Raw genomic sequence first — 20,787 nt, 5'->3', positions numbered from 1 at the left:
ACAAGCCTCCTAACATGTCTTTGAGAATCATTTATTATTTATAAATACAAATGTCATAACAGGCCCATACATACTTTGCATGTGACAGAGCATTGTCTAATCTACAGTACATAAACTTACCATGTAGCTAGCTATCTGTAAGGACAGAGACGATCTATGTACCTTGCCCAAAGGTGCAAGAAGCCCATTGGCTGGCCAGTAAATGGTGAGATGTGCATGTTAAGTTTCTTTAATGCTTGCATTAAATATGTATATATTATATTATTTACAAAATAAGATGCTGTAATGATAAAAAAAGCATTCTAGAACGGTTATCTTGTGATTGTTTTAGCTGAATGTCACCTAAGCTCTAAAGTATTTGAAAGCAGTTTTCCATAGCAAGGCAATTTCGTAATTGTCACATTTTAGAAGTGCTCTCTCTTCATCACCATGTGGTAATTCTTCTCCATCATTTACAATTATGAAGTTCTCCAATGATGCAGAAAGAGAGAGAAAAGACAAGAGAGAGAGAGAGAGGGAAAAAATGAACAATATTATATTTTTCTGATTTTGATCTATACATGACAGCATATAACAGAATTTGCATGGAATAACGGTGGTAAAATATTTTTTTAAACATTTCGAATTATCTATACAAATTTCCTAATGTTTTCAGTGAACACATTCATTACGTTCATGTTTCGTATTGTTGCCGGAAAAAGCACAACGTGTGATAGTCAGGTCTATCACGGGTGTAATTTAAGTCAGATGTTTCAGTCAGGTGTGACTTTGAGTGCCGTTCCCCATAAAACAAACACAGACTTTGGCTGTTGCTATTTCAAACTGTGCTCCAAATTACTAGTTTATGTACTCAATTATACCCTGACATAACAAGAATGATAAAAAACAAGAAAAAGAGATGTCGATATTAATAGACTTGGTCTCCATAAAATTGTTCCTGCAGCAAAACTTCAGGAGCACAAGGTTTCATGCTTCACATCGAAAGATCTACTTACTTTTTCTTTGGAAAGACAAAACAGCCCAAATGCTTTAAATAAATCTATTTGTTTATCATATGGGCTTGAAATGACATACTGTAAGGATAACTACGTATTTAGATAATTTTCACTATTCATTTAACAGATGGAGTGTACAGTGTATTTATTTTGTCATTTGTTCAATTAAATGCTAATTTTGTATCACTTTAACAATATGTTCTCATGAGATCCTATGGATCCTAAATCAGGAGGATCTGTGCGTTTTCAATAGGCGGAGTTAATCACATATCCAGAGAGCTACTAGGTCAATTTGCATTTATTCAATAATGAGAACAGCAGTCAATATTGCCGTGTCGAGCGTACAACGAATGCCCTTTGATAGATAGCTTAGCATGGGGTACTGGCCAGAAGATCAATAAGCTTACTTACATTGCATTGGGGACCGGTCTGAGCCTTAAACTAAAGGTGAAGCTCAGTGCATCTACTGCTGCCATTCAGCTGTCTCTACGTTTCCTGAAACCCCATAATCAATTTCTTCTTTTGTGTAATCACTTTCAATGGATGGAAGGTGTAAATCTATTGATAATTGTAGGTGGACATGGAGTTGTCCATTTTTAAAGGGAGGTTAAACATTGTTCGATTTTGGCATGAAGACTTAATGAATTTAGGACACCATGGTGATTGGGATGATTTGTTTCTCGTTCCCTTGTGTTGCGGAGAAGGTTTAGAGACTGGTTAACTTAAAATGACCAACTCACTGAGCTGCTGTCATTCATGACGTTAATATTTTACAGCACAGTTAATTGCCATCTCAGTGTTAAGCCTCCTCAAAGCTTAAAATCGCTGCGGTAATGGATCGTGATTTAGGAAAGTTGATTTTTATTGAGGTACGGTTCCCTCAATGTTAACAAGGGTTTTTGTTTTGTCTCACTTGTCTGAAAATGGGCACCGACCCCAGACGCAAACTGTGTTATGAATGCTGAGTGCAGTATTATTCTGCCTTTTCCTGTTTCCACCTCGTATGAACTTTAGGTTTTAATCTTGTCATGCTTGTCGTTTGGTTTTGTACTGATATAAAACAGCAACGGGCCTTATTCATTGACATGAGCAGATTTTTGTGTAAATTGTTTGTACTGTAAGTCCATTTTCAAAGAAGTTGGCTGAATTGAATTAAATGTGAAAATGTATGCACATTAAAGCCTATTCGGACGGTAATTGTTTCTCATGGGGATGTCTGTAAAAATAAATTTGCATAGTTTATCAGTGATAAAACTCATTCGTTTGAATGAAGATAAGTACGTTTGTAAGTCTGTAATTCACACTGCTCATGTGGATAATCACTTGATCATTCACATGACTTGGACACTTGGTTTACATGTGGATATATATTTGTATGATGATGATAATGGGCAAATTCAAATGTTTTTCATGATTTTCTCTTTATTTTTATCAGCTCCCAGTCGCTGTAGTGGAGCGATGATGAGAAATTGTTCAAATAAATATGTTTCCATCATTTTAGTTATGAAGGTGTAAGTCTGTAAAATGCATGCAAAACCGCTTCACTGATGCAGTGTTTTTCAGTGGACTAAAAGTACAGAATTACTTTTGCATTGATCACGTTTTATAAACTCAGAGATGTTTATTCAGATGGCACATAAATTACCACACGACCTTTGTGTTTGTCAAAAAACAGTAGATAATTTGGCTGGGATTTGGACGGCAATAAAAATCACTGATTAGCCGCTGTAGAAAATACTTTATTTCCCCATGAGAAACAATTAGTCTACTATACGAAAAGGGCTTCTGAGTGAGTTTACAAACATATGACCAATATTTTCAGATCATACATAAAGACATCATGGGGATGAATGCCAAATTTTGTTCAATTGTGTCCATACGGAGTGCTTTAACTAAAAAGTTTTTTTTCAAAGAAATGAAAAATGTGCTCATTTAGTGCAAGTGCTATTACATACTAAAATAACAAATAAAACACATCCATAATGGCCATCAGCAGCCAATCAAAATTCTGCAGTTAATAACTTGAATTCTGAATGGCCGTCTTTTAAAAAATTGGTACAGAACATCAGAATGAGGTGGTTTATCAAATTATGTGAGAATTGACCACAAGGTGGAGCTTTATTAAGCTATTTACCTTTTTTTGTTACACTTATGATGTGTACACACCAAAAGCGAAGCATCATAGCCCTCGTTCTAGATTAGAGCTGCAAGATTAAGGCAAAAATCATAATTGACGATTATTCACCTTGATATTGTAATTGTGATTATTATTGACAATTAATAGACTTTACATTTTAAATTTTTTAAATTTTTTTATAACTTTCTGTATTAGTGATAAACCGATATATCGCCGATATATTTTATATGCATCGGCCGATACGTGGCTGCTGTGTTTGTCGATTTTTTCCGGCATTATTTACTGACAGACTGCTGGAAGCCGCAAGTGATTGCAGGTCATGTGACTAAAAACAACCAACCTGTTCAATAAATGTTACTTTTTTTAATTGAGACTAATATTTGGCATCATGTGTCATTTTTATGATGTAAATTGAGTGAGCAAAAGCAGTATCGGCTCCAAATATCGGCTCAAGAAAATAGGCAGCCTGTATTGGTCCTTGGCTAAGGCTGATGAAACAAAAATCGGTATCGGCATCCGCACAAAAAAAATCCATATCGGTCGATCCCTATTCTGTATAACAGCTGTAATTGAGGCATTATGAAAATTGTTTTACCCGTAATTGTAATCCTGATTCACTAGTTTGCCTGCGCATTCAGTCTGTTGAATGATGGTAAAATAAAATTTGGCTTGCTGTCCTCAGAGGGTGCTCCAACCCGAGGGTCAGCTCGAGCCGCAAGTTCATATCCCCTCATGGTAAGACTGTGCAGAGAAAGGAATGAGCAAAACGAAGAAGATTTGGGAGGAGGAATGCCGGATGAAGCATCGCTTAAATAGGTTTCAGAATGATTGACAGGACTGAATGTTTACAACTTTATAGTTTTTTAATTAATGTTACTCGTGGGATTTAACTTCAAGTCATGCAAATTTTCCAATTCATCTAGCGCAGAAGAAGTGTTTCAGGCTAATAGCCCGTGTTCTTGGCAATCACGCCACCCAATACACATTATTCACATCGCCCCACGCGAATTTGCATCTGTTCGGATAAGGGATCAACCGATATGGATTTTTCAGTGCCGATACCGATTTTTGTTACATCGGCCTTAGCCGATGACCGATATAGGCTGTCGATATTTGAAGCCGATACTGATTTTGCTCAATCAATTTACATCATAAAAATGACACAATGATGATGCCAAATGTTACACGTCTCAATTTTAAAAAAGTTACATTTATTGAACTATATTTAACAAATAGTAAAAACAGGTGAGGGTGCTATGGAACCACAGGGTTTCCAGCAGAAAATGTGTTAGTTAAGGTGGTAGGGTTGTGCCGGTGGGCGGGCCGGGGGCGTGGCAATCAAAGGGGCGGAGCGTACGCGTCATGATGAAAATATTTTTATTTAAAACACTCAAATTAAACTCAATTTTGAAGAAACTATGACAGAAAATGAACACATACTAGATTATTAATTAATTAAATGTTTTATCAACAGGCTAGTTATCCTCCAGACAGTGAGATCATGTCTTTCTCTCATTTCGGCCGTGTGGCGCGTGCCCGCTCGCGGTGTGAATCGCGTCCACGCTATTCTCCGAGATGCACTTGACAGCCTTTTGTGCAACTAATTTTTTTTTTGGACGACCTAGTTAAGGTGGTAGGGTATCCCAGCTTAGGTGGGCCGCCCGAACTGAAAAGTGCTGTGGGAAACCCTGGAACCATGAACTACACTCTCCACAATGACGAGGAACTATCAGCAAAGGATATTGATTTCTAGCACTTTACTACTACAAATCTATATAAAGATGAGAAATAAAAACCCGCTTTGTGCAGCTATGATCAGCTGTTAGGCCAAGCTTTTGATGTTGTCATGGAAAGGTTGGTTGTTTTTAGTCACATGACCTGCAATCGCTTGCGGCTTCCAGCACTCTCTCTGTAAATAATGCAGGAAAAAATCGGAGAACACGGCAGCCACGTATCGGCCAATACACATAAAACTCGCAAATATCGGCCCGATATATCGGCCGGCCGATATATCGGTCTATCTCTAGTTCGGATCTCTGCATTGGCTTGTGTGTGTAATCTACTCGCGCATATAGTTAAATTCACTTCTGGTGCAAGCAGCATAAGAATTTAACCATTTGGCATTAAGAACCCTGTATAGGATTATAGCTAAAAAAATCTAGGCGATCTGGTGCATAGTGCGAGCTATCAGAGGATTGATGACCACCGTATTATTGAGTGGCTCTCACAGATGGCATGAGCCCAGAGAAACACCTGGAGTTCTCCTCATTAGCCTTGTGATGTGCACTGGTATTATAGTGCATCTCAGATAAGATCACAGCAGTCCACATCCTGCAGCGCTGGGGCCACGAATGCACCGTTATTAGGACCACAGCACATTTAGAGAGGCTAAAAGGCTTTCGTGTAGAAAATAAATTTTTATGGTGGCATCAGTGTTGCTGCGGTGCGTACCACACTGGGTCTGTCATCATGGATGCAATTATTTGAACTATTTTAAATTGGTCGTTTTCTTCGCCAAATGTTTGTGGCATGTCATCACATGTTTGAATTTTGGCTGCTTGTTTGAAAACATGCACTGCAGTCCTTCTGCGAACCAGAACGGCTGGACATATTTGGTAGCATCTGGGCCATATTCCAATATATGGGCCTGAGTTTGTTCTAAATGTGTGCTTAATGGAAATCAATGGTAACAAACAAGCAAAGCTGCCTAATTAAATTCATGACATCGATTTCCCTTAAGAAGTGCGCATTTTAGTTCCGTAAATTAACTTTTATTGTTTAATTATTTGTAAACCACTCTGTTTTTCCAGACTTGAAGCATTTTTATATTTTGTGTATAATAGAGGCGAGCATAAACCATAAATGTTTATTTGAGAACTTGCTGTTTTGTTGTGCGGCAACCATGACATGACACTACTTGGAGGATTTGAAAAAAAAAACAAGCCTGCTGCTGTCAGCTCTCGCCTGCCCGCGGACAGAAAACAAACTCGAGAACGGAGCACTTACTCTTCCCCATGCTCCCCTGGCTTACGAAAATGTGTGAGACCCTGTCGCTAATTTATCTGTCACTCGTCTCCGCAGAAATTTACAGTTTATAAGTGAGCTCTGGAATGCAAACGCTTTCAAAGGGGTTGTAGGTCAGATCAGTTTGTCATGCGCGACCAATGAAAATGTAAATTTTACTTTAATTCTCGTCGTGGTGGATTGCAGAAGTATGCGGATGCGAGACATGAGAAGACCTATTGAACTGAATTGTAGGCAGAGTGCTTGACATCAAGAGGATATTGATAAGGATAATATTTACAGTAAGGATAATATTTGTTTGCATAGTACTATATAGCTTAATAATGAGGCGGGATGTTTTTAATAGCCAGGCGTTTTTGCTGCTCACTCACTCATTAATTCTCCATGTAGCTGCCTTTTTCTCCAAAGCAAACAAACTTGATATTTTAATTAGGATTTTGTCATTTTTATTTCCATGCAAGCGCAGTACGAGTTCACAACTGTGCCAAATAATCGATTAAACGCTCTCAGGCCTTGGCTTACAAATTGCCCCGTCTGAAACAACTTTCTATCCAAACAGTCTATAGTTCAATTTATTTTTTTACAAGAAACTCGCTGTGATATGTAAATCTATGGCACAGGCTATTTTAGGGAATGAGTAGGCAAGGCAAAAGCTTGCCACCTGGCCACCTCCTTCTGCAAAGTTTTACCGTACCTCCTCGACTGAGCTAGAGGTGCCGTGCAGCCCTGGTTTTCGACCTCACTTTGTTTCTTCAACCAGTCTCATCTCGGATGAGGAAGACGAGCTTTAACACTAACAAAAACACAGCTCCACAATCAATCCAAGCCGGCATCTGTTTTCCACACGAAGTCTGGTGTAATCTTAAAACCTCAACATCTGACACTTAGACCATGGTTGTATGAAACCTAAGCAAGTGTGAAGCGTTTGCTCTGTGGAATCATCATAGTTTACCCTGGCAGTGGTGCAGCGGTTTTATTACCCCTGTATGAGATGCCACCGCGTCCTCCACACCTGCTGACACTAGAAAATAAACACTTAGAGCCGCAGCCCACTTCACAACGTGAAAATGGATTCCCTCTAGTTTTTTTCCGCCCGCTGGGATTCATCCATTAAATCCGTTTTGATGTGTTGCACAAATGGGGTTGGCGGATTTGTCTTTTTTGTCATGCTTTGCTTTGTGCAAATTTGATGAAATGTTTAATGCTTACAAATATGATCACTTGGACCATGGTGGTGATTCGTTTTACAGTGGAGTGGGGATAAAATTCTTAAAGCAACACAAAAAGAAAGCTTTCAGCGTTTTACGACTCCAGACATTCCTGTTACCTTATTACAGTTCTTAGAATATGTAGTGGAAGGTTTCATTGTAATCTTAGCATGATATATTGAGGCATAACAGTATGTGGATTTGTGTCTGTTGTTTTTAATAAAGTGCAGAATGACGTTTGTTTTGAAAGTAAATGAAGCCAGTACCTTTAGCTTTGTACTTCACTGTTCTCCTTGCATTTGTATTTATGCTCTTAATCACACCACTCTGCTGTTTGCTTTATGGCTTCAATTTAAATCGAAAAACACACTGGGTTTCGTCTTCGGTTTATTCTACTAAAAGAGTTTTAAGGTGAATTAAATGCGCTTTGATTCTAAGGCTAACATGTAAATTTAAAACATTAAATTAAATAACCTTCATGTATCATTTGCATTGCTTCTTCTCACCACAGTAGTATGGGAATGTAATAATAATATAATACAAAGTAATAATAGCATTTTATTTTATGACACATTTATTGGTTACACTTTTAAAAAAAAGACAAAACTGTACCTTTTCTGTCACTAGGGTGGTACCCTCAAGGATTAATTTTTTTTCCTTTGGGTATACAACACATTGAAATGTTGTACCTTTTGGGGTACAATATTATACCCAAAGGACCTATTGTGTATCTTAAGGAACAATTTTGTTCCACTTAAATTTTAGGGGTACAAAACAGTTAACTGTACCTTTAAAGATATACAATAGATCCTTAAAGGAATATTCCATTTTCTTAAAAGAAAAATCCAGATAATTTACTCACCACCATGTCATCCAAAATGTTGATGTCTTTCTTTGTTCAGTCAAGAAGAAATTATGTTTTTTGAGGAAAACATTGCAAGATTTTTCAAATTTTAATGGACTTTAATAGACACCAACAATTAACACTTAAATCAACACGTAACCGTTTTTTTCAACTGAGTTTCAAAGGACTATAAACGATCCCAAACGAGGCATAAGGGTCTTATCTAGCACAACGATTGTCATTTTTGACAAGAAAAATAACAAATATACACTTTTAAACCACAACTTCTCGTCCAGATCCAGTCGTGATGCGTCAGCGTGACCCCACGCAATACGTCATGACGTCAAGAGGTCACAGAGGACGAACGCGAAACTCCGCCCCAGTGTTTACAAGTGTGTTGAAAGAGGACCGTTCCTACGTTGTTGTATGTCAACTGATACTAATGAATGTCTTTGTGTCAGTTTATAGTTTACAATGGTCCGCAAATGTGCGTTTTCCCTACGTCACTATGCATTTACGTTAGGTCACGCTGGACCGGATCTAGACGAGAAGTTGTGCTTTAAAAGCGTATATTTGTCATTTTTCTTGTCAAAAATGACAATCATTTTGCTAGATAAGACCTTTATGCCTCGTTTGGGATCGTTTATAGTCCTTTGAAAAAAACTGTTAAGTGTTGAGTTAAGTGTTAAGTGTTGGTGTCCATTAAAGTCCATTAAAATTTGAAAAATCCTGCAATGTTTTCCTCAAAAAACATAATTTCTTCTCGACTGAACAAAGAAAGACATCAACATTTTGGATGACATGGTGGTGAGTAAATTATCTGGATTTTTCTTTTAAGAAAATGGACTATTCCTTTAAGGTAAATTAATACAGTGGTTCTCAAACTGGGGGCCATGGCCCCCTGGGGGGCCCTGAGATGATGCCTGGGGCCCCAGTTTTAATGACATTTTATAAAAAACATTATAATAATTAATCATAAATTCTGTATTTTTGAGAGTCAGAAAAATTAGGCTACTAACCAACAGCACTAAATTGTATAATTTAATATGTTTTGTTTAATTGTAAGTTTTGTTATGTTATGTTTTATGTCATACATTTTTTGGGGGGGCCACAAAAGGATCCACCATACCCAAGGGACGGGGGCACGCCGAAAAAGTTTGAGAAACCCTGCAGTAATGTATACCCGAAAAGGTACAACCTCATATTATGTTTAGTTTACCTGTAAAAACGGAACTTTAGTGCACCACCCCAGGGACACAAAATGTACAGTCTTGTACCTTTTTTCTGACAGTGTATGATATAAAAGAGAACATTTTAAGTTAAACTTAAATGTTTATCTGCAATAAAACTGTCAATGTGATGTAAATGGCATTTTAAAATGTATCACTAAATGTCTCCAACAACTCTGGCAAAAGTCAGTCCAGGGTCCAGACAGTCTAGAGAAATATCTTTTCTGACGTCAGCCGTTCTGCACACTCACTGATGTGTGAAACTGGCAAGAGCTCACCTAAAATGCGTACAAGGTGAGGTATAGAAAACTGTATAGTAGTTCATAGTACAAACAATAGTGTCAATTGTCAAATGAAAGGAGAAATACGAAAAATAATAAAATGCATGTTTGAGCTGCCTTAATTTAAAAACATCTTCCACTGACACATTTTTTTTACTTGTTCACAATTTTTTGTGATTTATCTTTTATTATTTTTGCATAACTTTGTCAAACAAGTACAACAAGGTACACCAGGGTTTGTTGAGGAACGAATAAAAGGGGGGGGGGGGTACATTTACACATCATCAAAAAAGTACCCACTTATACTTTTACTTTGTATAAGTATGATAGTTTTGGCTTTGCTTTATTCATTCTTGCTGTAGAGCATTCTAGCAATGCAATATTGTTTAATTCTTTAAGCCATACTTTAACTGCTGGGACCAAAGGGTTCATGCTATATTTTAAAGATAGTCTTTTTCGCAGCAGTTAAAGCAGTGTAAAGAATCTAACGCTTGATGACAGTTAAATTATGATCAGAATCATCATTCAGTAAACAAATACCGGGATGTGCTGTATCACATAACTCTGATAGAATTCGGAAAACCTCATCCCAAAATGTACCGATAAGTTGACATTCATAGAACATATGCACGTAAGTCCCCACAGTAGCCTATTAGAGCAGCATAATAAACAAAAAGCAGATGGCACCTGTTTCATTTTATGCAATAGATACAGGGTGGCATAGGCTTTATGAATGAGTTTGTAATGTATTAGCTGATGAGCCAAGTTCTTAGACAGCACTGGGATGCCATCCCAAATCCAGTCCCAGTTAGGTTTGGTACGGACACATCTTAGCATACATTAGTGTTATTGATTTGTCTCAAGACGTTTTTTGTAAGGTATGTTTGTAAAAACCACTTAAATGTCCTAATATATCTAAGAGCTAGTCCTGGATTAATCTAAACCCTGTCCGGGAAACTGCCCCTTTAAGTCTGACATGTTTTCTTATAAATGAGCATTTTTCTATTAGACTTATAAAGGATTCTGCCTACAAATTGGTATTTCTGAATGGCAAAAGGGTCTAGATAATCTAACATTACTTAAATCTTGCCTTTACACTTTAGTGCAGATAATTGCTGTTTTAAATGACAGATAAGTTTCCTCTGAGACATGCTCTGTTGGCCAACTGAATATGATATCCTCATTCAGTCTCAGAACTTGCAGGATCATAATCTGACTATAGAGATCTTTCAGAGCATTACACTTTGCTACATCTTATCCATTTCATTTAAGAAGGAACCCAATCAACATTCTTTTTATTTTCTGCCAGTCATTGCTGCAATGGAAAATCCCATTTGCTTATGCTTATAATTTTATTACCAGGGTTACTTTGTGGTCCATTTGTAGAATTTTCTTAGACGCTTGCAAATACATAGCCCATTTTTAAACTTGAATTGAATTAAAGACTTTTAATTGTTTGCTTTCTGCATGTAATGGGACCCACGATGGGTCAAAAAGGGATGAACCTTTAAGCCTATTGAGTGAGTTGTTTTAACCCAAAATGCTGAGCAGTTTTATCCCATTTTTCGGTCAAATATAAAACTTTTCTTGGTTAATTTAATCCAACAGCTGGGCTCGACCCTTTTTTGACCCAATACTGGATGAAAAATAAATTTTGAGTATTTTAAGAAGTGTACAAATTAACATAAAAAGCTACAGTTGTCTGAAAATTGATTTTAAAATAAAGCAAGGACACCTTTGTGTTGACTACTTTTAGCCACTGAATCATGTAGACAACGTAACATGGTTTATACTTATAAAATGCTTTTACTTGGCTTCTTAGTAATATTCCACAGACAGAGGGAACATGTTTTTAGACTGAGTCATCATTGTGATAAATAATTTCTTAACTAGAGTCCCTCTTTTTTTTTCTGTCTTTTTTTTCAGTGGCTCTGCAGTCTGAAGCTATATTTTAAAACCAATAGTTTTTTTGGTTTAGATTAGTGATTTGCCAATATATTGCAGAGACCAATATATCAGCCGATATTTGGATGTTTTTTTTCTGTTTTTTTCAATCGGCCAGTAAATTTCTAAATGTACTTAAATTTGATGTTTGTAATAAAAGACACTCTGTGTCACTCAATGTAAAGTCTGATAGACAGTAAATTTACCAATAATTATTCACTTTTTAACATGATATTCTGTTGTGTCACACACAACACACACTACAGTAGTTATTCACTAGTTAACACAACAAATTTATTCAAACAGTATCATGAGATGTCAGATCCACATTAATTATGTCTTATAAATAGGTTTTAAAGGGACAGTTCGGGCAAAAATTATAATAAACCCATGATTTACTTACCCCCAAGCCGTCCGAGATGCATTTTTTAGACCAACACATTTTCATTTATTTTAGAAAATGTTTTTGATCTTTCAGTTAATTAAATGTAAAGTTATGGGGTCCACCATGATAAACAAAAACCTTCTGAGGGTAATCCTCTGGTGTTGTTGTAAAAATATCCATATTTAAATCTTTATAAATGAAAATAACTAGCTTCCTATAAAGCGGCTATCTAAGTCTTATCTGCATTCAAGATGAGAGAATATGCAGTTTACGGAGGTTTCTTTGTTGCTGCTCTGTGCCCCCGCCCTCCAAATTTGTCATATGTCACTAAGAAAAGTGCGTACAGTACACTGATACTCTCTCCTGAATAGGGATGCACCGATACCGATACTGGTATCGTGTATCGGCCTCGATACCACATTTTCTAAAGTACTCGTTAAAAGTCCCCCGATACCAGGGATCGATACCACGGTCTGAGAAATGTCTATGTTTGAGCGGCGTGTAAGGGGTTAATGCCTCTTGTGTTGTCCAAAGAGGCAGAGTTTACAACAAACTGGAAAACTAGTCCCTTGTTTTTTTTGTTAAATTATATGACTAAAGCTGTTACCTGTAAATTTAAATCATGTTTTTTATTAAGTACTCGGTATCGGTATCGGCAAGTACTGAAATGCAAGTACTCGTACTCGTATTCCAAAAAAGTGGTATCGGTGCATCCCTACTCCTAAATACAGATTTTCATTTATAAAGTTTTAAATATGGATATTTCTACAACAACACCGGCGGATTACATTAATTTGGACTTGAAGGAGCTGGATCCCGTAACTTAAAGGCACACCATGGAACTTTTTGGCCAATAGGGGGTGCTAGAGTATTTTTTTAACGTTTAGCGCCCCTAGAGGCCACAAGTGCTGCAGCATTGTCGCAAAGGAAAAGACGACAACTCTTTAGGTCACAAAGTGTGCCTTCCAGCATGTCATGTGTCATATAATGTAATTTCATGGGTTTTATTTTTTTCAAACGCCAAAAGATCACGTAGCTCACATTTACAAGCCAGTTGTAATGGTGGTCACTTCGTAAAAGTTTATATAAAAAAAATGGCCTTAAAGGGGAATCGAACCCGGATCGCCCGGGTCGTAGGTCCATGACGCCACCACAGTGCCACAATGTCACGTGATATAAGTTTCTATAAACTCTCCAAGAGTGTTCGGGCACCAAACAGGACTTATATATGCAAGCAATATAACATTACTTACTAGTACAAAAGCATGAGGGCCAAGTCTGCATCAGTCAGAAACCCCTCCTCCTCCTTTAGTTCACGCCAGCGAGCGAATGCTGGCCCAATATAATTGATCCTCATCCTTTTTTTTATTCTATCACTCTCCCTTTTTCTGGTGTCTTCCGACAAAACCTTGGGTTTCTTTTTCTTAGTTGCTGCTTCGGCCATGACAAAAACATCAGGAAAATAAATAGTTGCGCTCTCACGTCCGAATTTGAGGTAGTGGAGAAAGTGACGTATGCTGTAAAGCAACTTTTTGTAGTTCTTTGTTTTGTGCTCGGGTTACTACCCAAAACCCCAAGTTTTAAAGTATGAGTAAAAGCGATACAGACCCCGTCAGGCTATGGTGGACGTGTCATTCAACCTATTTTAAGTCGATGTACCATAAAAAGGGTCTTGAAAATATATTATGAATGTTGAAAAACTACAAAGTGTCACTTTAACATTTGATTAACTAGAAGATCTAAGACATTTTCTAAAATAACTGAAAATGTGTTTGTCTGAAAAATAATGAGCATATGCATCTTGGACGGCTTGGGGTGAGTAAACCATCCCTTTAAGTACTTTATAAGGGTATATTTACAAATGTTTATTTAGTTTCACCACTTTCCGTTTGTCTCTTATTTACTGTAATAACATTTGTGTTATATCAGCCTCATATCGGCCAATCGGCAAAACAGCTTTCTTTTCTTGGTATCGGCATCTGCCATAAAAAACACACATATCGGTCACCCACTAGTTTGGATGATTCAGTCATGCCTGTGATGCCAAAAATGCTGTTTTATTCAGTGGTATATTTTCTGGTTTGCAATGTTTGAATTTTTTGTATGTGCCTAGCAAACCTAAAATGACTCTCTTCGGTAAGTAGCTGTCTAGTTTCAAATGATCAAAAGTGTCTTAATGTCCAAAAATGCTGTCTATGAGAGTACTGAATCTCACTGTGGTTGCGGCTGTGGTTTGAACAATTCAAATGTGCCTCAGATGCCCAAAAAAATGTTGTCTACTGTAGGTTGTTTTCTGGTTTCTGATTATTGGTTGAAATGATTCAAACGTGCTCAGAAATGCTGTGTTAGCTGTCTTAAAAGGTTTTGACACACATCCAGAGATTCTGCATTTGATAAACTTGTGGTCTACACATACATTACATAAACGTGCATGTGGTCGGTGGCAGCGGTTAGCACACCAGACCCTCAACACAATATGGGAGTCCTTCGACTCTGCTCTCAATTTTAAGATATGGAGAGGAACTCAGACGGGTGTTAATGGGTCGTAAAATAACGGGGGATGCTAAAACTGTAAAAACATGGCATCCACTATTGAATTAGACATGTAGACTCATTGTCCTTAGATCATTTATTTGATTTTGGCACAAGGTTAGGCTATTTACAGGCACTGTTGCCTCTCTACAAAGCTGTAGAATATGTGAAATCAGTAACATACAGTAGGAGTGTTACTGGATAATTTACCAAGACTCCTGATTAAAGTTTTTTAAAGGAGAGATTTGTAACAGAACCTGGACCTGGTTCACAAAAACAGTCAGCTTTGTGCTGTATATACTGTTGGCATTCCTGTATGAAGAACTAATTGCTACCTGATGTGCGCTGTTCAGTTTTATAGTTTATCACTTGTTGGCTTTACATTGTATTTGTTTATCTTTGTTTATGTTCTTTCTTTAAAAGGTTAACAGAAGCTGTTTTCATCTTTTTTATAATTTATCTTAATGTGCCTACAATGCTTTATTCATTTTTTATCATAGTTTATGATAGCACTCTCATAGAAAGAGAAAGGCTTACTGTAAGTAATGCTCAAGAATCTTAATGGAGCGTTTATGCTTTTGTGAAATATCCATTTTATCTCAGACGCTTAGGAAAAAGAAAAGCAGCAACAAATCTTTGAGATATAATATGAGTATATAGTTACTTAAATAAACTTGCTTTTGATTTGCAAAGTCTAGACTCTAGATGATCCGGTCAGAGATTTTTTCCAGTATTTCTTCTGAAATTCTATAAAGAATTTAGATGTCATCCAAAATATTGATGTCTTTCTTTGTTCAGTCGAGAAGAAATTAGGTTTTTTGAGGAAAACATTCCAGGATTTTTCTCAATTTAATAGACTTTATTGGACCCCAACAGTTTACAGTTTTAATGCAATTTAAAATTTTAGTTTCTACGAAGCTTCAAAGGGCCCTAAACGATCCCAAACGAGGCATAAGGGCATAAAATCATTTTTGGCAAGAAAAATGAAACATAGACACTTCTCGTCTTACTCCAGCCATGTGACACGCCAGTGCGACCTTACGTATTTTTCTAAGCACGTCGAAAGGTCACACATTACGTATGCGAAACTACCGCCCCAGTGTTTACAAGTGTGGAGAAAGAGCACCGTTTTGATGTTGTTGCATGTGGAATGATACTAGTTTATGTCTTTGTGTCAGTTTGTTTAAGATGGTCCACAAATGTGCGTTTCACATATGTGACGCGTAACCTTTCGACATGCTTATGCAATTACTGTACACGTCTAGGGCAAGACGAAAAAGTTGTTGTTTAAAAGTGCATATTTTGTATCGTTTCACTAGATAAGACCCTTGCGATTTTAAACTGCATTGAAAACTAGGGGTCTCAAGCTCGAACTGGCTATTAAAATTCTATTATTTAATGTATAATAATACTTGAAAATATATGCAGTGGTTTTTAAATGGAGTTTGAGACCACTCCTGTAAACTGAGGTCCAATAAAGTCTATTAAAATGAGAAAAATCCTGGAATGTTTTTCTCTAAAACTTAACTTCTTCTCGACTAAACAAATAAAGACATAAACAAATAAAGACATAAACAACTTGGATGTCATGTGGGTGAGTAAATTAACTGGATTTTTTTTATGAAAGTGGAGTAGTCCTTTAAACTGTTGTCATAATAAAATGATTAAAGCCATATTAAAGTCCCTGCAAAGTCAATTTTGAAAAGAGTTTCTAAACACATTAAAACGTCTATTAACTAGACCGTTAAACAGTTTTTCACCATTTCTGAGTTCATGATTTTTAAGGAGGGCCTAAAACAGTGGCTCGTAATTGAGCCACTGTAAATAACCCCGCTCCACACACAATACAGACTATCGGCACATCCGGGAACTCGACTGTAAATTTCGTCACCGCCCCTTTTTGGGGGAAAACAAACTAGTCTTCTCATAGACTTTCATACCAAATAGCGGAACAAATCAACGTTCGTACATAGCCGGCAGGCGTAAATAATTATGAAATCACTCAGATTAAACATGTCGAGTAATTATCTGCCCACCCTGCCTGCCATAGAGCGCGAAAGATACATTAACACATTTTATTTGGTCAATATAAAAACATGTCCCTTTTATTCTCCCAGCGTCAAATTTGTGTAACAATGCTATCTAGTGATTGCTGGAAAATCACTAAGGCTAGTTGTATGGCATAATATATAAATACGAAGTAACTTTCAAATACGAAGTAAAATCATTCACTGTCTTCCCTGTTGACTCGATGAGGTACGAGTAAATATCCGGGTAAGACAACTCTGGCCAATGGGAAAGGCACATGTTTTTATATTGACCAAATTAAATGTGTTAATGTATCTTTCACGCTCTATGGCAGGCAGGGTGGACAGATAATTACTCAACATGTTTAATCTGAGTGATTTCTTAAGTTATTTACGCCTGCCGGGTGTGTACGAACCTTGCTTTGTTCCGCTATTTTGTACGGAAGTCAATGGGTGGTCTAGTTTGTTTCCTCCAAAAGTGGGCGTGAACCTATTCAGAGACATTCTATGACGTTGCGCCGGTTGTGCGTATCGAGAGCATCCATTCAGGTTGTAGCAGTTTTTAAGAGACGTTGAGAGAGACGTCAGCTTTCCTGCGAGTGGGCGTGGTTTCAGCACTTACAGCAGACACGCCCCCAGCCCTTGAGAGCAGACAATCTTTCCTGATTTTTTTATTCATTTTGGCGTTTTCTTTTAATCATTCAAATTTGTCTGGGTAGTTAAAAACAAATTTTTTGAGGTGTCACAAACTCAGAACACATTTAAATACTTTACAGAGACTTTAAAGAAAACTTATCTGCTACTTCATTCTGCATTTCAAAGAGCTGGAGGTCACTGCACAGTAATCATAGAGGACTGCTGGAGTGTATTTTGAGTACAGTTTAGGGTGTACCTGCTATTGTGGGAGATTTATCACCCGTCCTTTATTTCCTGTTATGGAACTCACCGCTATTGAATGACTTCAGTGAGATACTACATAACAACTACTGAATAGACAGATGTCCACTTGTAATAACAATACATTGTTCAACACATACTATAAAAATAAACAAGCTATATTGAAATGATGTGTTTGGCACAGTGTTGTAGTCAAGACCTCATACCGCTAACCAAGGCTCAGACAAAAGCAGGCCGAAACTAATTCAAGACCCAGACCACCACACCAGACCAGCACTCCTAATATCCATTTAAAAGATCCACATAACCATAACCTTAAAAAAGTCATATAATAATAATATAAAGTCATTGCAGATGTGAATTTTATGTGTAAGCATTTTTTCTTTGGTGTCTACAAGAAAACAAATACAAAAGGGCTGAAATTAAATTTTTGTTCAATGCTTATTTTCAGTTTTATTATCCTATTTCATTTAGTGCTTTTGGAATATAATTTTATAAGATGTTTTAATATTAAAAACAAGATCTCATACAGTACTTATGCGATGTCTTGTATTTTGTGGGATTTGTATTATTAAGAAATAGGTTTTCATTGCATTTGAAGTTTTACACCCATCACATAATGATGGGAACATATAAATGAACACATTCATCAAACAATGTATCTATGATCTTCCTGGAGTTGTGTAGTTTTGACCAATCTTGAAATAAAAACCAGAGTACTCTTGGTCTGAGGGACTAGAACAAGTACAAATGTGGCGGTCAAGGCCGAGACCGGTTCAGTTTGGCAAACGCTTTGTCTTTGTGCAGTAGGTTTTTTCAAATGACTAATAACAAAGTGCACTGTAATTTCCTGGTAATGGTCACTCATTACTGAAAGTATGGCATTAAATTACAATCAATTAGTGGTTTACAATAGCACAAAAGGACACATGATTTAACATTAAAAGTTTGGATAAAGCACAGTGAAAAATGAAAAAACTTAATCTGAGCAATATTAAGCACTGAGAAACGAGTGGCCTTAAAAAATATGATCCTAAGGCACAGCGGATGCTCGGGCTTAATGTGTAGATGCCCCAGATCATCATTAAACCCCAAATTTGCATTTAAATGAAATGTGAAACCCCTCCGAGCATTGCAAGCCCTCGGGCATTTCAATGAGGCTCATTTGGAAGAACTTTGCTTTGGTCTCATTACTCTCTCCATTACTCTCAGAGGAAACCGCAGGTGCTGGGGACCCTCCTCACATCTGGGAGATGGTCTCCAGTGTTAATTCAATCTGCACACTGGAGAGGCTGACTCAGCGAAGCCTGGTTTATTGAGATGGAGAAACATTTGAAAAGCCCTCTCTATTTCAGTCGGCGCCTGAAATTCAAAGTGTCCCTCAATTTTAAGCCTGGAATATTGAGCTTACCTAGAGAGAAGATCTGTGGGAAAGATTTTCTTGCTTCTGTAATGAGTGTTTTTTTTTTAAACAGGTGTAAACACATCTGTTCTGAACAAGCCACTAAAATATTCAACCCAGTATCACAAAATTATGTACCTATAGTCACGTAAATGTCACTGACACGGTTTTCCGCCTTTTTGCGTGAACATGTGTCAGTGTCACGCTTAAGACTTACGTGACTAGAGGTACATAATTTTGTGATACAGGGTTGAAATATTGACTTCATTTTGTGTACAATACGCTCGTACAATTACTTGTTTATACTACTCAATATTGTAGGTATGAGCAATATACACTTTAAACTTTATCTAGATCATTTTATGTATTTATCCTGAAAACTATAATAATGAAGATATAAATATAAAACCATTTGCCAGTAACTTTGGCAACAAGTGATAGGCAGTCTTGAAAACCTCATGGAAATGGAAAAGTTGCACATACTGTATACTTCTTTGCTATGAAAATGCGCTAATGTTCAAATACCGTGGTGAAACTGTGCTGAAAACAGTAATAATACACAACAACCATTTTAATTGAATACATGTTTAAAATGTAAATACAGATTGTGTATTTGTTCATACTTTCATGGTGCAAACAAGTAATAAACAAGTGATTTATCATGGTAGCTGTAAACACACAAGCTAAATTTTTTTTTTTATGACTTTGAGATTTCGGAATGAAGATCAGGAAAGAACAGGAGTTTGCATCACGCCCATCCAAGCTTAACCAATCAACTGCACTAGTGATAACTTACACTCTAAAAAATGCCTGGGTTGTATTTAACCCATGCTGGGTAGGTATTGGACAGAACATATGCTGGGTTAAAAATGACCCAATGTTGGGTTGATTTTTGCAACCATGGGTTAGAATAACCCAACTTTTGGGTTAAAACAACCCAGCATTAGTTAAATTATAACCCAGCTGTGTGTTCTGTCATATTTATTTAGCATGCGTCATCACCAAACTTGGCAGAAATAGTATCTAAAAAAAAGGTACAAGAAGGTACAAAAATTGTCACTGTGGCACTGCCTTTTCAAAAAGTACAAATTTTTTTGTACATGAAGGTGCATATTGGTAGCTGAAAAATACCCATTGATACCTTAGAAGTGCATAATGGTACCTCAAAGGTACATATCTGTACCAAAATGGACCAAAATGGTACCATTCCAGTGACAACTTTTGTACCTTTTGTGTAGAGAGTGCGAGTTAGAGACAGAAAGGGAAGAAAGCGAAGCAGATCAAGCTGCAAACCCCACAATCTGAGTCAATGCCCCGGTTCGACGGACTGCCGAAATGCAAGAAGCACCAGCCCAAGTCCCATTACATTTAATCGAGACAGTGATTTCACACGTGTACTCATATTTGTTTTTGCTCTGCATGTGAGTTGCGAATGGGTCACCTACAGAAATCATAATTTAACTTGCCAACAGCAACTTTTATAACCTTATAAAACCTGATTCCACTGACTATAAAGATCAAAATGGAACTTAAATAAACATCTCTTGCTATTTGTGTGTACAATACAAAATGTGCAATCTGAGAACAATCCTTGAACCTTTCATCTGTGACTGAGACATTTAGACATCCAGCAGCTGAAACCTAAGACAGATAAAGGCAAACAGAAAAAGGTTTCACCAACACAATGATCGTCCTTCAAATCCGTGCAGATATAGGACATTGATCACAGTAAAAAACTGAAATATTATTCTTTATCCGGTATCGTCTAACAGCACCAGTGACACCCCTACCACTCACATCCTGTATATCCTGTGAATCATCTGCACGTCCTTTGAGAAAGTTCTGTGGCTCTCTCTGAAGGTTAAAATTAATCTTTTTAATT

At 37.1% G+C, this 20,787-nt stretch overlaps 1 protein-coding gene across 2 annotated transcripts in view; it reads left to right on the top strand.

Annotated features, from left to right (window-relative positions):
- Window positions 1-20,787, top strand: part of htr4 (5-hydroxytryptamine receptor 4) — a 106,874-nt gene that overhangs the window by 643 nt on the left and 85,444 nt on the right. The gene's annotated exons all lie outside the window — the stretch shown is intronic.

The sequence above is a fragment of the Paramisgurnus dabryanus genome, chromosome 16 (genome assembly GCF_030506205.2).
Source record: "Paramisgurnus dabryanus chromosome 16, PD_genome_1.1, whole genome shotgun sequence".
Classification (NCBI taxonomy): domain Eukaryota; kingdom Metazoa; phylum Chordata; class Actinopteri; order Cypriniformes; family Cobitidae; genus Paramisgurnus; species Paramisgurnus dabryanus.
The sequence above is the reverse complement of the archived record's forward strand: the minus strand, read 5'-3'. Positions and strand labels throughout refer to the sequence as shown.